Below are 14,651 nucleotides of genomic sequence, written 5' to 3' on the forward strand. Positions count from 1 at the left end.
TTCTGAAAATTAAACCGCATCGTTGAGACCATGAGTCTTAGTAGTCTAGATAAGTATTAAGTCTCGAGACATTATTGATATAATAAATATACTTCAACATTATTCTGTTTAGGAGAAAGACAGGACTTGATGTTAGTACAAGTACACTCATGTGAGAACAGTTCATTATGTCAGCAATTGGAAGACCAACTGTTTGAAAGAGGAAAAGATGGACAGAAAGTAAAATATCAGGATGGATAGCACCAACTTTTACCAGCATTGTGTTTATTTCCATTTCTACCCATACCACCCAGGAAAAAATGTCCTGTTTCCCAAAAAGCATAAGAATGTTTGATAAGACTACTAAAGATTTTTAATGTTGTTTTTTGTTTCTATAAAGCTTTCTGTATGAAAACACCTGCATATATGTTTCCTTATCTCTAAATTTCCAAGAATAAATTGACCTGGAGGTAATAAAAAAATAAAAAATTTGACGTGCTAGTCATTTAAACTTCAACTCAAATCTAAGCAGTCTTATACAAGTTAACTGGAAACTAGTGAGAAGTAGCATATGAGCATGCTTATAAGACTTCCCTGCATTTAAGAGATAAGGAAATGGAAGTTGTAGGGTCCTTCTTTGATCAAGAAGCTGCCTCAAAGAGAGCCAGTCATCCATTCATGTTGCCAGCTTATCCAGACACTGATTCATAATGATTAAAAAGGTCTTACCTTTGAATCAACTGGTCCTGATTAGACAAACCTATGTGGGTGGACAATTTGAGAATTAATACAAGAAGGCCAGCAATCTCAAATCCCATAGTGTAAGCAAAAGGTCAATCATTTATTGTGGCATCTGAAACACGTGTCTTGGTACATTTGGGGGTCTTCGTGTTTTGTCAATCTTATAGGAAAAAAAAAAATCTAAAGCAAGCCAAATCAAACCTCCCTAGATCTACCAGCACATTTGCATGTTTAAACACTGTCTCTTGAGGACACATTCAGAGGTAAATATGTACCGTGGTACTGTTCAGCTTCACAGGTTGGTTAATGTTAAACAAAAACATGTATTGCAAACGGTATCTTATTATGAGGTTGCTTTCTGAGATTCCACGGGTCAGGGTCAAAACCTGCCGTTTTCTAGCTTTTCAACAGCACTAATCAATAGTTTAACAGATGAAATAATACTCTAATAAACAGTGACAATACTTTCAAACCAAAAGGTGTTGAAACCAATTTAATTCTACGAATGATTTTGCTAATGTCACATTGCCCTTATAACCAAACAGCCACAAAAATACTTTTTATGTCTATAATGCTTAAATATCCATTATCTCATTTCATCCTCACGGTCATAATGGTTCTTATTAGGCACAATTTTAAAGACTGAGTTCTAGAATATTTAAATTTCTTTATCTACTTTTCAACAAAGAAAATAAGTACCATATTAGCTTTCGAAGTTAGAGACAATTCTTTAAGCATACACATATAACAAATACATAATATTTATTATGTGTCAGAAACTCTTCTAAATGTTCTACAAATAGGGACTTGTTAATCTCCACAACAGCAGGGTGAGGGAGGCATTATTATCTCCTTTTTACAAAAGAGGAAACTGAGACATGGAGATAAAAAACAACTTGCCCAAAGTCAGACGATTATGAAGCGATAAGAATCAGATTAAAGTCTAGGTAGTCAAAGTCCAGAACCTATACTAGATTCAACTACACTAAATGAGACACAGTGTCTGCTCCTGAGGACTTCAAAGCCTAGAAGCTACTGTAGACAAATATACTAAGAGAGCATGTTGGCATGGTAGCAAAGCTTTTAGAAAGCAGAGACAGCACAGAGGAGGGAGGGAATAACTCTGCTTTGTAAAGTCCTTCAACTAGTAGGCAGCAGGATAGGATTTAGATCCGAATCCTTGAATTTGGACTCCAGAGTCAGTGTGCTCTCCATTTCATAGGGCAACTCCATGTTTGGTAGAAGAATTGGGAATTACAGTGAGAAAACAACAGTGCACTTATAGTGCCCTAGCATATGAACCAAAGGACAAAAGCTAAGTTTGTTTTAAAAGGGGAAAAAAGCACTATGAATCCTAATAGATATAAATGTAAACATAGATACAGATCTTTCGTATATGTAATGTAGAATATATAATTTAAAAGATATATATAGATAGCCACAGAACTCTTGTATATCTCAACCCAACTGTAAAGCTCTCCAGTCATTCTTGTGACTCGGGGTTTGTCAGAAGAAACAGCCAGATGTTCAGAAGTAGAAGGAGAGACTAAAGACAGGGAAACACTGATGGGCACGGTTATAGGAGCATACATAAGAGGTGTTCAGTGTTTACACCCTAAATGAGTGATTGCTAATTGACTGATAGAAAACAGGAAAAGGAAAGAAAAAAAAAAAAGATTAAAGACAATTCATTCTGTTATTCACCTTTTAGCTTGCTAAAATTTTGATGAGTTATTTAACTATTTAGGATAGGAATTTTATGTCAATGATCAGAATTTTACATCCAAAGAGTCTCTAGTGGAAAACCACTTTGCTATTTCTTTGACAGTTATATAAATATAGTTACCATCTATTTACATTTCTAAGTTTTGTGGTTCAAATGGTGGCAAAAGGGACTCTATGGGAAGAAAGAAATAACTGTTTTGCCAGTATGAACTATAGTTATGTTTATAAGTGTTTTTCCATCACACAGTAGATCCTCAATAGATGAATGGGTGAATTTCATTTACTTCTTCCGGTGGTCTTGTTGTCACCTCAGGAATTATATACTCTTTGTAAATGAGAAAACAAAGGCCCACAGAGTTTACTGAGTTGATAGTTCCACAGCTAGTAAATGATGGAGTTAGACCAGGAACCCAAATCTTTAGAATCAAGTGCAATGGAAAATGTTAGCATAACAAAAGAGAGAGACCTTGTTTAGCCATTCAAATCCTTTGGGTGTCAAAGGTTAGAAGGGATGAATAGAGACTGTTTCAAGACAGAAAATGTGAACTCCTCTGAGGCTTCCTCTGAAAAAGCTGTTAAAAGTCATAAGTTTCAAAGGAAATGTCATCAGTCTTTTAAAATTGAAAAAAGGCCACAAGCAAAATTATTTGCATCACCATGATTGTCTTATGTGCATGTAAAAATCAGATCACCCATCATTAAAAAGCAAGTATCAGTCTTTCAATTGTTATTTATTACACTATACTAGATACTATAAAAAAAAGAATTAGAGACTGTAGACACTTGAAAGTTAGGACATTAATATTACTAAGTATATTACTCATATATAATTTACTTGGTTATCAATCCTCACTTAGATGTATTTTAAAATAATTAAGGAAAGTGTACCAGGACAGTACAAAAACACAGTAATAATTCTTTCCTGCCGTTTTAATATTTAAAAGATGGTAGGAATTCTTTTTGACCAAAACAATTTGCCCTAGTTTTATCCATATTAAAAAGTTTATGTCTGCTTTCTGGCCATCTTTGATACAAAATTCTCTCTGTTTTGACAGCCTTAGAAAATATACCATCTTTACCATGACGGACATACATTTTTTGCAATCAAATTAATAAAAACTTTGAAAAAGGAAAAAAGAGAGAAGTTTAAATAGATTGAACCTTAGATTGCAACTTAAAATATAATCTTCAAATATCTAGGAATAACTAAAGAAAGGGTCAAGATTTCTATAGTTAAAAATTCAATTCCTGTAAGTCTTATAATTATGGTAGTTATGTGAGAGGTGGGCCATGAAGAAGGCAGAGCACTGAAGAATTGATGCTTTTGTACTGTGGTGTTGGAGAAGACCCTTGAGAGTCTCTTGAACTGCAAGGAGATCAAACCAGTCAATCTTAAAGGAAATCAACCCTGAATATTCATTGGAAGGACTGATGCTGAAGCGGAATCTCCAGTTATTTGGCCACCTAATGAGAAGAATTGACTCATTTGAAAAGACCCTGAAGCTGGGAAAGATTGAAGGCAGGAGGAAAAGGGGACCACAGAGGATGAGATGGTTGGATAGCATCACCGATTTAACGGACATGACCTTGGACAAACTCCAGGAGATGGTGAGGGACAGAGAAGCCTGGCGTGCTGCAGTCCATGGGGTTGCAAAGAGACGGATACAACTTGGTGACTCAACAACAAATAATGTATTTACATCATTTTAAGCAAAATACCTCATGAATGTGAATTTTTCTGTTCTTAGGAAAATTATAATACAACAGCCCTGATGGTGCAAACACAAAGCAGTGACCCCAGCTCACACAGTGCAGGAAAGAATTGCCTCACGCTACCCTGGTGGCTGTTATTACTGTTTGCAGTAGCCTTAAACTATCACCATTCCTGACAAAGCACATTTTCTTCACATATCTGAAATTGTGAGCTCTATGTGGCATTGCTGGGCTAGTCTTTTTAAATGAACTCATCTGAACTGAACAGAATAGAGAAAAAACATGGAGCCCTAACCCCCTGTGATCCCACCAGTGACTTTGCCAGTCAAGTTTTTTTTAACATTCCAGGGACACCAGACAGCTGGGAGCTGCTTCTTGCCTTCTTGCTTTTTCTTGTGCTGTCTCTCTACCTGCAGTCTGCTCCCCACGCCATCGATCCTAGCCAGCTCTTGTTTATTCTTTCAGTCTAAGCCCAGCTGTCACCTCTCTGGTAAGTCTTCTCTGTCCTTTTCAAGCTGAGTTGGGTGCTGCACTTCTTTGACTCCCCTCCCCATTCCCCTGGGCACTTCACATACCTCATTATAGCATCCTGACCTACTTAAGCAGATTCCCTGGAGAGACCAGGGCTTCTTGAGAACAGAGACTGGATCTTATATTTTTGTCTATCTTGCTTTATTATTAATTATTAAAGTATTAGTTGCTCAGTCGTGTCCGACTTTTTGCAACCCCATGGACTGTAGCCCATCAGGCTCCTCTGTCCATGGGATTCTCTAGGCAAAAATACTGGAGTGGGTTGCCATTTCCTCCTCCAGGGGCCCTTCCCAACTGTACATAAAGGAGACTTCATTAATGTGCATTAGAGCATACCCCAGGTTAACTGTCATAGAAAACTGTCTCTTGAGCCTTTAAATTAAGCAGTCATCTTCATTTATTCATTCAATAAGTATTATTGAACACTTATGTGCCAGGCTTTATGGTAGGGGCTATCTTGCCTTAGCCCCTACCATAAAGCCTGGCACATAGGTGTTCAATAATACTTACTGAATGAATAAATGAAGATGACTACTTACTAGGCTGTAACAGAAACTGACTGTCTCACAGCATTATGAGAAAACATTGAGGCTCCAAATATATTTAAATATCTCTATTTTTCTCAATAATATTTTGAGAGTTATTACAGTACCTCTTGCTGATTGGGAAGAGAAACAATCTATCCCTCCAGAATAAACTGGACATGGATAATTTTATCTATACCTTAAATAACTGAAATGCCCATTCAGAACTGAATTTTTTTTTTTTTTTTTTTTTTTAAAGAGTGTTGATTGTTTCTGGTCAAGCATCCAAAATATTCTCACTAAAAATAGAGATTTAGTTTGTGGCTAATGTCTGGGATTGATTAACAATTTTTACAAAACCTAGTATTTTAATAGTATTTATTGTTTTTCTCATAGTAAAAGTAATCCATACACAGGGAGGCCTGGCGTGCTACGATTCATGGGGTCGCAAAGAGTCGGACATGACTGAGCGACTGATCTGATCTGATCTGATAGATGAGAAAAGAAAGATTATCAACATTTTCACAATCTGGAAATAACCACTCTTTATATTCTGATATGTATTCTCTAAGGCATTTTTCCCTTTCCCTTGAAAATATATATATCGTATGTTTTTATATATTAATGTATAATTTTAAAAACATCACTGGGAACATATTATTGTTAGATTTTGTATCTTGCTTTTCAAAACTTATTATAATTAGAATTTTCTCATGCCCTTATTATTATTTGAATATTCTTTGAACACATGATTGGTGATTACTGCTTAATATTCCAGGAATCCAGCTTTCTATAAAAGGACTAATGGCTCCTTGCATGTAGTATGGACATTCACCATACCATCTCACAACTGTCTCTGAGCACAAGAAGGAACTACTCCCTTTTAATATGCGGCATGATCCTCATTTAGAATAATTATAATGTTTCTCGTTGCAACCCTTAAATAAGTTCTAAAGAATTGTTTTGGATGCACACATTGAGACAGCACCTTTAATAAGGACTTTCACTCATTCATCATTTATGCAATACCTGCTGTGAACAGGCATAGTCTAATATTAAGGTAAACAAACAAAAGAAATTATTTACAACTAATCTAACTTGGCTGTCTAGACATACTCGAATTTATCCCCAAACCTCCTGAGTATACCATCTGCCCAAATGTCCCTCTTGACTGCTGTCCTGCTGAATGAGGTCAAGACATTTACTTTTTCTGAGTCAGCTTTCCTATATTTAAGTAAAGTCTGGTGTTACCCAGCCCTCCAGGAAGTATAATTCCTAACTCCTAAAACCCATAAAGTACAAATAGTTCAGTGAATCTTGCCATGTTGGCTCCTGCTAACCCTTGTAGCAGAGGACAGCACATCTGTCAACATGCTGCAAAGAGCTCTGACCTCACCATGACCTGGCCCTGGGGGTTGCTTACAGCTCAGCAGAGAGAGAGAGCTGCCCCCTCGCTTACTGAGATGTGACTCAGGAAATCATCTGCATTCCCAGAAAAGTCCATTAAGAAATGTCAACATCACTATTATAAGTCTCACTCAGCTCAAATTCCTTTGAAGAACACCTTAGCGTAGACTTGCTTGCCTGGTTTCAAAATTCTGGAGAGGCCAGCTTAAGCATATCTTTTGTTATTAGGGACACTGATTCTCGTACAGGATGGATTTGTGTCATTCCCCTTTTGGAGAGCCCCTTCCCTTTAATAATCCTGCTGGGTGATTTTTTTTTGTCTCCTTTGCTGTCTATCTCCTCCCAGTTTAGCCTGGCAGCCTATCGGGTCCCAGCTTAAGAAACTATTGGTTGTCCAATCCAGGCAAGATGACGTCAGAATTACAAAGTCCAATCACTGATGAAATTACAAAATCCAAATGCCCAGAAATTGTTTTGGAAGGGAATTTGCTTTGAAAGGAAAGGGAAGGGAGAAAGCAACGAAAATTAATGTGCTGCGCCCGGATAGTATGTCGTTTTTAAAACATTAATTGCTGTTTGTTAGAAAGGCAGTCTTAGCACAATGTTAACACTGTATTCTGTGTGAAAAACTTAAATTATCAAGGTGATTTATTTAGGAAGTGCTGTTATAATTTAATCACTATCTCCTAGTAGTGCTATTTTCTCAAGCAGGCATTTTACATGATAGGAATCATATAAAGCAAGGAAGGCCTGGTGCTGAAGCTGAAGCTCCAATACTTTGGCCACCTGATGTGAAAAGCCAACCCACTGGAAAAGACCCTGATGCAAGGAAAGATGGAGGGCAAGAGGAGAAGGGGGCAACGGAGGATGAGATGGTTGGATGGCATCACTGACTCAATGGACATGAACTTGGACAAACTCTAGGAAAAAATGGTGATGGACAGGGAAACCTGGCATGCTGCAGTTCATGTTCACAACTTTGTAACTAAACAACAACAATTAACACTTAGAATTTCAGTACATTATTTAAGTTATAATTATCCACAGGCCCCACAGATCTTATCTTTCTTCACTTTGGTGTAGCCGCTCAGGCAGAAGCCTAGAATGAACTTGAGATACCCTTTTCTCTGCATCGTTTCAATGTGGGATCAAGAAATGAAATGGACCAGAAGGATCTTAGCTGCTTGAAAGGCAAAATGAAGAAAACAAAACATGAACAACATAAGCTGTCTTCTAACTAGTCTTTTTTTTTTTTTTCATCAGCTGAGACTAAAGGAATTTTTATTTAGGTCTGTGGCCAAGTCAGTAAATTTGTCAACCTGCCCCAACCTTGTTTGCTAATTTTGCAACACGGTGACTATTCAAACATTTCCAGAATGCTCCATTGTATAACTGTAAAGGTGGTTTAGGCTGGATTCAAGACAGGGGGACGCCATCCATCAAGGAATTTCCTCAGCACATGTGGGTCATTGTTGTTCTCTTGGTCTGGGAATTTTTTTTTTTTTCTGAACAGAAAAGCAGAGCCTTTCCCCGGGGCCAGGCTGGGCAGCCTTTTGAGAACTCACATTTGAGAGGGTCCCAAATTTAGACTTTTAGAAGGTATCATCAAATAAGGTTCTTCATAAAGTCACTTGTATTATATGTGTGTTGAGGTGTTATTTTGTGAAATAGGAACATTGAAAAATGTATGACAGTTCAGAAATCCGCTTTTGGATTTTTTAAAAATTTAAAAAGCATTTTTGAATCCTCTGCCGAAGAAGAATAAGAAAATTATTCATTTGTATTTCTATGTTAACAGTTAATTTCGTATGTGGCTTTTGAGGGTCATAGTTACAGTTTTTTCTTCTTGTAGTCCTTATTTTTTTCTGTAAGTTGAGATTAATAATTTCATAACTATGAAGAGAGAGACCTATAGCACATCTATGCTTCCCTCTCTCTGCAGATGAATCAAAGGACCTATGTACTCAGATCACCTCCAAGATAACATGAATTCTGTAATTTGAATGATTTAGGAAGAATTATGCAACATTTCTATATGGTTTTTCTTCTTTTTAAAAAAATGTATTCATACTAAGATAAGATGAAGAATTTGGAGGGCCAAAGAGTGACATCAGTAAAGATCACAAATGCTCTTTGTCCCTGGAAGCCGGAGACTCAAAAGCCAGAGAATAAATCCTAAGTTAAAAGGAAGTAATCATAGTCTTGTTTCTAATTGCAGTTATGCTAGTGTCTTCCATTTCTAGGAATGGCTTGGTCATTGTAGCTGATTACCTACAATACTGTAAAAAACAGTTGGATTAATTCACATATTGTCTGTGTTTGGAAGCACCAATATTGTAGGATGAGGACAGATCTATAATCTTGGCAACTGATCAACCGTGTTCAATTTTTGGTTCAAAAATCTAAAACCTAGAAATTGTAAAAGATAACTTATTGAAGTATAAGGCCTCGTAAAGACAGTATAGCAATTGAGAGAATAACTTTGAAACATATATATTACCATATGTAAAATAAATAGTTGGTGGGAAGTTGCTCAATCCAGAGAGCTCAACCCAGTGCTCTGTGACAACCTAGAGGTGTGGGATAGAGGGGGTGGAAGGGAGGTTCAAGAGGGAGGGGATATATGTATGCTTAAGGCTGATTCACATTGTCGCAAGACAGAAACTAACACAACACTGTAAAGCAATTATCTTCCAATTAAAAATAGAATACAAAAAATACAATGTAGCACAGAAAAGTTAAAAAGAAACAGAAGCAAGGAAAAAGGTAGGTGACCTAAAGGGAAATTAAAGTAGGAGCAAAGAAAAGCACTTGAATACAGATACAAAGGCAATACAAAATTATTAAAGATTAGGTGATTTTGTTTCTTAGTCATTACTGTTTCTACCCATATTCTTCCAATTTGGCTATAACCACATTGTATTTCCAAGTATTATTTTGTCCAGTGACTAAAATTAGAAATTTGGGTGCAATTATGAGAACAAGATGTTATCTTTCCCTATGTCATTGCAAAATGCCATAGTCTGGCTAAAGGATATATATATTGTTGATCAATTTTTAACTTTATCTAGCTGGAACTTTTCCTTCAAAGACATTGATGAAGGTAGAAATTTGAAACAAGATGAGTAGTGCTTTTAAATACAGGCAAGAAAAAAAAATCTGATTTAATGCATGGGTATGATCTGAATCAGTTTGAGTCAGAAAGTTTGTGCTTTTATTAGATAACATATTGGGATATACATTCTAGGATCTTCTCTGTACTATTTGAAAATGAGAACCACAGATTGATGGGGTGCTGAAGTGGATGAGTTACCACCATATATTCTCTTTCTCTATATAAAGAAATATAAAGGTTTCATTACAAGTTTCTTATTTCTAAGAGAAGTATCACATAAAATTCACACCATGTGTTGTGAGCTAGTGAAAGTGATAAATAGAAACAGTAGTACAAGAAAGAGTCAAACTACCATTGACCCCACTTCAAATCCTTTCCATTTGCCTTCTCTTCTGCCATTATTCTCAGATAGGTAAATATCACCAAAGCCAAGCCAGCAGTCAGCCTCCTCAGCATCCTTCTTGAACTCTTCTCCATCTCTACCCTATCATCCCACCTGTATCCCTCCCTGCTGATCCTATGATTTTCTTCAGAAGCTTTCAAGAGATCTTGATCACAGAAATCTGAGTTCTCTAGATTTAATGCCTTTTATAGCCTAAAGTATTCCATTCCAATCTGTTTTTCTCTGAAAGTCTCTGCTGCAGCCAGACTAGTTTTCACTGTTGCCAGATTATGCTTCTAGCATTTTTACCTTTTGTGTCCAAAATGGCTCTCCCTTTCATCTCTGCCCATTGGAGTCTCACCCAGACTTTAAGGCCCTCTTCAAGATCCGTAGGCTCCCTCAAGTCATCTTGGATGATCTTAGCCCCCTGGGGACTTTTCCTCTTCTAGAGTCCTGGAGTATATGATATAATTCTGCTAATATTAATCATATTGTAATCTGGAAGCTGGGTATCTCTTTAAGTGGACATATATTTCACCTTGCAAACCAACTTCCCACCTCAACCAAGTCTCACCAACTTCCCACCTCAACCACCTCTGTTCTTGGTGGCACTTCTATGAATTCCTTACGAAAAGGATCATAATATCTGTCATTTCATTCTTCAGACTTGCTTCATTATTCACTATCCACATATTTTTCATTTTATTCATTTTTTTAAAAGTCTGTACATATTCTGGTTCATTACCTCTTTGTACACTGATGCTTGTACCAAATTAGATCCTATCAGATTATGTGGCATTTTCATGTTTTAAAAATCAAAAGAGAATAGACCTACTGCCAAATGTATATGAAATTACATAATGATATGATTTAAGAAATATTCAGAACATAAAACTATAATGCTTAAGTCTGTATTTTCCTTGTGAAAGGAAAGTTACTATGAGTTTTGTCAAGACCAAACCATACATTTCTTTGTTAATCTTTGCACGTCCAAATATGTCAGATATCTAGGGGGAAAATAATTGAACAATAAAAATGTTCCTAAGTCATTTTAATTTAGCCAACTTTTGTCAAGTTAGTTTTTATCTATGTATATTTGACTTTTGAGTCAATGTCAGGAAAGTTTTCTGGTAAGAATTTTGCAATTAGAGTAGATTCTAAAAAAATATAAAACTCTTCATAGAAGTCTCTTATGTGTACTTTTCATTTTAATTCAGCATGCTAATTTGCTATAATTACTTAGTGAACTTGAAGAACATAAGAGTTATATGGATGCCAAGACTTAAAATTTGAGAGGTAAAACTGTTGGTATTTATTCATTTATCTCCACTCTATTTTGCATGAAGATATACTATGAAATAAAATTGTAGTATTAAATTTTGCTAGAACACAAATATTTCATTTTCTAACAATTAGCACAGGTTTTTGCTTTAATTTTATACTCATCTGATAACTTTGCAAACAGAAAAAAATCTTAAGTTGGAAAGATAATTAAATGATGGAAATAACTTGAAAAGAAATATTCTTTAAATTCATCTGAAATTTAAATTAGTGTTGTTGTTGGTCAGTTGCTCAGTCATGTCCAACTCTTTGCAACCCTATGGACTGTAGCTCACCAGGCTTCCCCATCCTTCACCATCTCCCAGAGTTTGCTCAAACTCATGTCCATTGAGTTGGTGATGTCATCCAACCATCTCAACCTCTGTTGTCCCCTTCTCCTTCTGCCTTATATCTTTCCCAGTCTCAGGGTCTTTTCCAATGAGTCGGCTCTTCGCATCAGGTAGCCAAAGTATTGGAGCTTCAGTTGACAACAAATTAGTGTATTTGTTATCATTTTTCCCCTAGACCATAATACTTTTCATCCAATCATGGACAAAGTTACAAGGTAACTCTGAAAAATAAAGAAGGAGAACTAAAAGACAAATGAAAGTAAACATACCATGTTAAAGTTAATAGACGAAATGAGCCTATTTGAAAAGGAAAAGAGAAATGGATAATTGGACACTTTGCTTAATGTTTAATTTCTTGCATCAACATAAGATTTTCTCAAAGAACAACGTTTAGTCCTTTTTTTTCCCCCCAGAAATAGGAAATTGACACAACTGTTGCAATCTAGCATCTAGCATTTCTTTTGATTGGTTACTGGAGAGCCCATCGATGTTATAAATATTAAAGAGGCAAAGAACTCTTAATTCTGGACTGATTTTTTAATCTGTTTTCTCACTTAACTTTCAGAATGTTGTCTGCTTTATACATTTTCATAACAGAATGAATTATTTGCCAACACATTTTAACTCTTCTTCTGATATATGGAAAGTCAAGTAGATTTTTTTGAAAGGGAGAGAATGTCTATTTAGAAATTCTCTAAAAACTCCAAATAATGTTTTGCTTACTCAGCACACTACCTTTGAAATGGTAGCAGAGTCTGAAGGGGCTTATGTTTTCCAGCCTCACGTCACCTTGAGTAACTTGGTGCTGTTGCGAGTGTCTGTTATTCTAATATAACATTTCCTCTGAATAAAATCAACGATTCCAAAGAAAATAACTCTTCTGCTATTTAATACTTTCTACACTTTCTGATTGTAATAATTCATTAAGCAGTCTGATTCCATTATTATGGTATTACTTTAATTTGACTTCAGTTCATAAACCTCTAGAAAAATTAACATTTCAGATTTATCAGTCAACCAAGCTGTAGAATCTTGATACAGAAAGATACCGGTCAAGGTAAAGCTTTCAGTAAGTGACTGTTTTGTTGTATAAAAGCCAAAATTCTAAAAGCAAACAGAAATTGGTGTAACTGGTGTTTAATCCAAGTGTACAACAGTAAACTGATTTAGCTTCTCTATTTTTTTAAGAGCTGACGCAAGTTGAACAGAGGGAGGTGTTGGGGTGAGGGGTTGGTGGTGATTGGCTTGCCTAGATCACTCCCACTGGTCTTTAAATCATTGTCTAGGTCCCCAAAATTTCACATAAGTCAACTCTGCAACAGGGGTCTGCTATGCCAAACAATTTTGGAAAGACTGCACAGGACTGGATAAATAATTAAGGTAAAGCTGATTTTACATGAAAACTTACAGTGTTGAAATAATGCTTCATTTCTTCTTTTTATGGTATTGATTATTTATTGCTTTTCTTATAAAAAATCGATTCAATATACTGTCAAATATTGAAATTATTTACCCAGATCCTGGGAGGAGGCTCTGGAATGAAAAGCTGACACAGTTTGTCTTAGGGAAAAGTATAACCTTTGAGATGTACACGCTTAGTGTTATTAAAGACTTTCTTTATCTTAAAAACAAAAACACCCACCAAAACTTAGTTTGCTCAAAGAAGGAACATCATACCACTATAGCAGATGTGAAAGGCTAAGTGTTTGGGTGGCTTCATTTTCAAAAGAAAAAAAAAAATGTTGTGTCTTAGCTTGTGTTTTTATGTAACCATTTTAGTGAAGGAGTATTTTTACAGCAAATTTACTGGAAGAAACTGACAGATTAGTAGAATATAAGCAAAGCTTTTAGATATAGAAAGGCTGGAATCATATCTAAAAATTAGATCTGTACTCCTCAAATGTATTTATCAGACAGTGGGAGAATCCTCAATGTATTTTGAGCTTTTTATAGAGCATATGGTGATTATTTTAATTAAATGTCTAGGTGATAATGAAACTGTTTCATAACTCAGTGAAAAAATATTTTAAATGATGATATACATCATATTCATGGACAATTCATTGACTAAGTTTTATTCTTGACAAACTAAAAAAATTTAGGTATGTTTCCTAGAAAAGATAGCCATTTGTTTTACAAGACAAGATCTGCCATTTTTTCAGATTTATATTTAGATAGTGTTTTGGGATTTTCTGGAAAGTCTTTCTACTTCTAAGAATTATATCAGTAACATTTAAGTGCTGAGAAATGTAGTTTTGAGAGCTCAACTCTTGACTTTTCTTAAACTATGTTATACAGTGTGCTTTAAGGGTTATGGAAGCTATTATTTTTAATATATGAGTTAACTTTTAAAAAGTTAAATAGTTTATTTCAGAAGGAAATAAGTACCTCTGCAGGTGGTCTAGTATCTATTATATAGAATATAGACATTTAGAATTTAGTATATCCATAATTTATGACAGATTATTAAATATTGCACATTAACATGGATAGCATAAGGAGTTCACTGTGTAATATTAAATATGCTACATATTGAGGTGCACTTCTGGAAACAAACTACTGTTTGGGAAAATAGGAACTAAAATTTATGCAGGAATTTAAGCTATTTCTTAATATTTAAGATGACTAGAGAATCTATGTCTTTTTCTAAGAGCAGAGCTAGAAAATTTTTAAGTAAAATAATGTATATGGATTTTATGAGTAGTCCTTTATACTTCATCAAAAGGCTGCTTTAATTCTTATATTAGCAAACATGTAATATTCTTAGCAAAGGGACAAGACTTCAACATACGGTAAATTCTTTTAACTTTACAGTTCTCCCTTGATATTATTTCTAAGCTATGTCTAAGTAGAGGAAGGGAATG

The 14,651-nt window shown here is 35.4% G+C and overlaps 1 protein-coding gene across 4 annotated transcripts in view; it reads left to right on the forward strand.

Moving 5' to 3' along the window:
- Positions 1-14,651, forward strand: part of SLC38A4 (solute carrier family 38 member 4) — an 84,381-nt gene that overhangs the window by 20,498 nt on the left and 49,232 nt on the right. For 2 of the 4 annotated variants that reach the window (XM_061416362.1, XM_061416365.1), the window contains exon 1: positions 13,060-13,167. The exons of the other annotated variants lie outside the window; for them this stretch is intronic. The gene's annotated coding sequence lies outside the window, so the exon portion shown is untranslated. Of the gene's footprint in view, positions 1-13,059; positions 13,168-14,651 lie in introns of those variants that run through there. 4 annotated transcript variants of the gene reach the window in all.

Source organism: Bos javanicus, chromosome 5 (genome assembly GCF_032452875.1).
Source record: "Bos javanicus breed banteng chromosome 5, ARS-OSU_banteng_1.0, whole genome shotgun sequence".
Taxonomy (NCBI): Eukaryota; Metazoa; Chordata; class Mammalia; order Artiodactyla; family Bovidae; genus Bos; species Bos javanicus.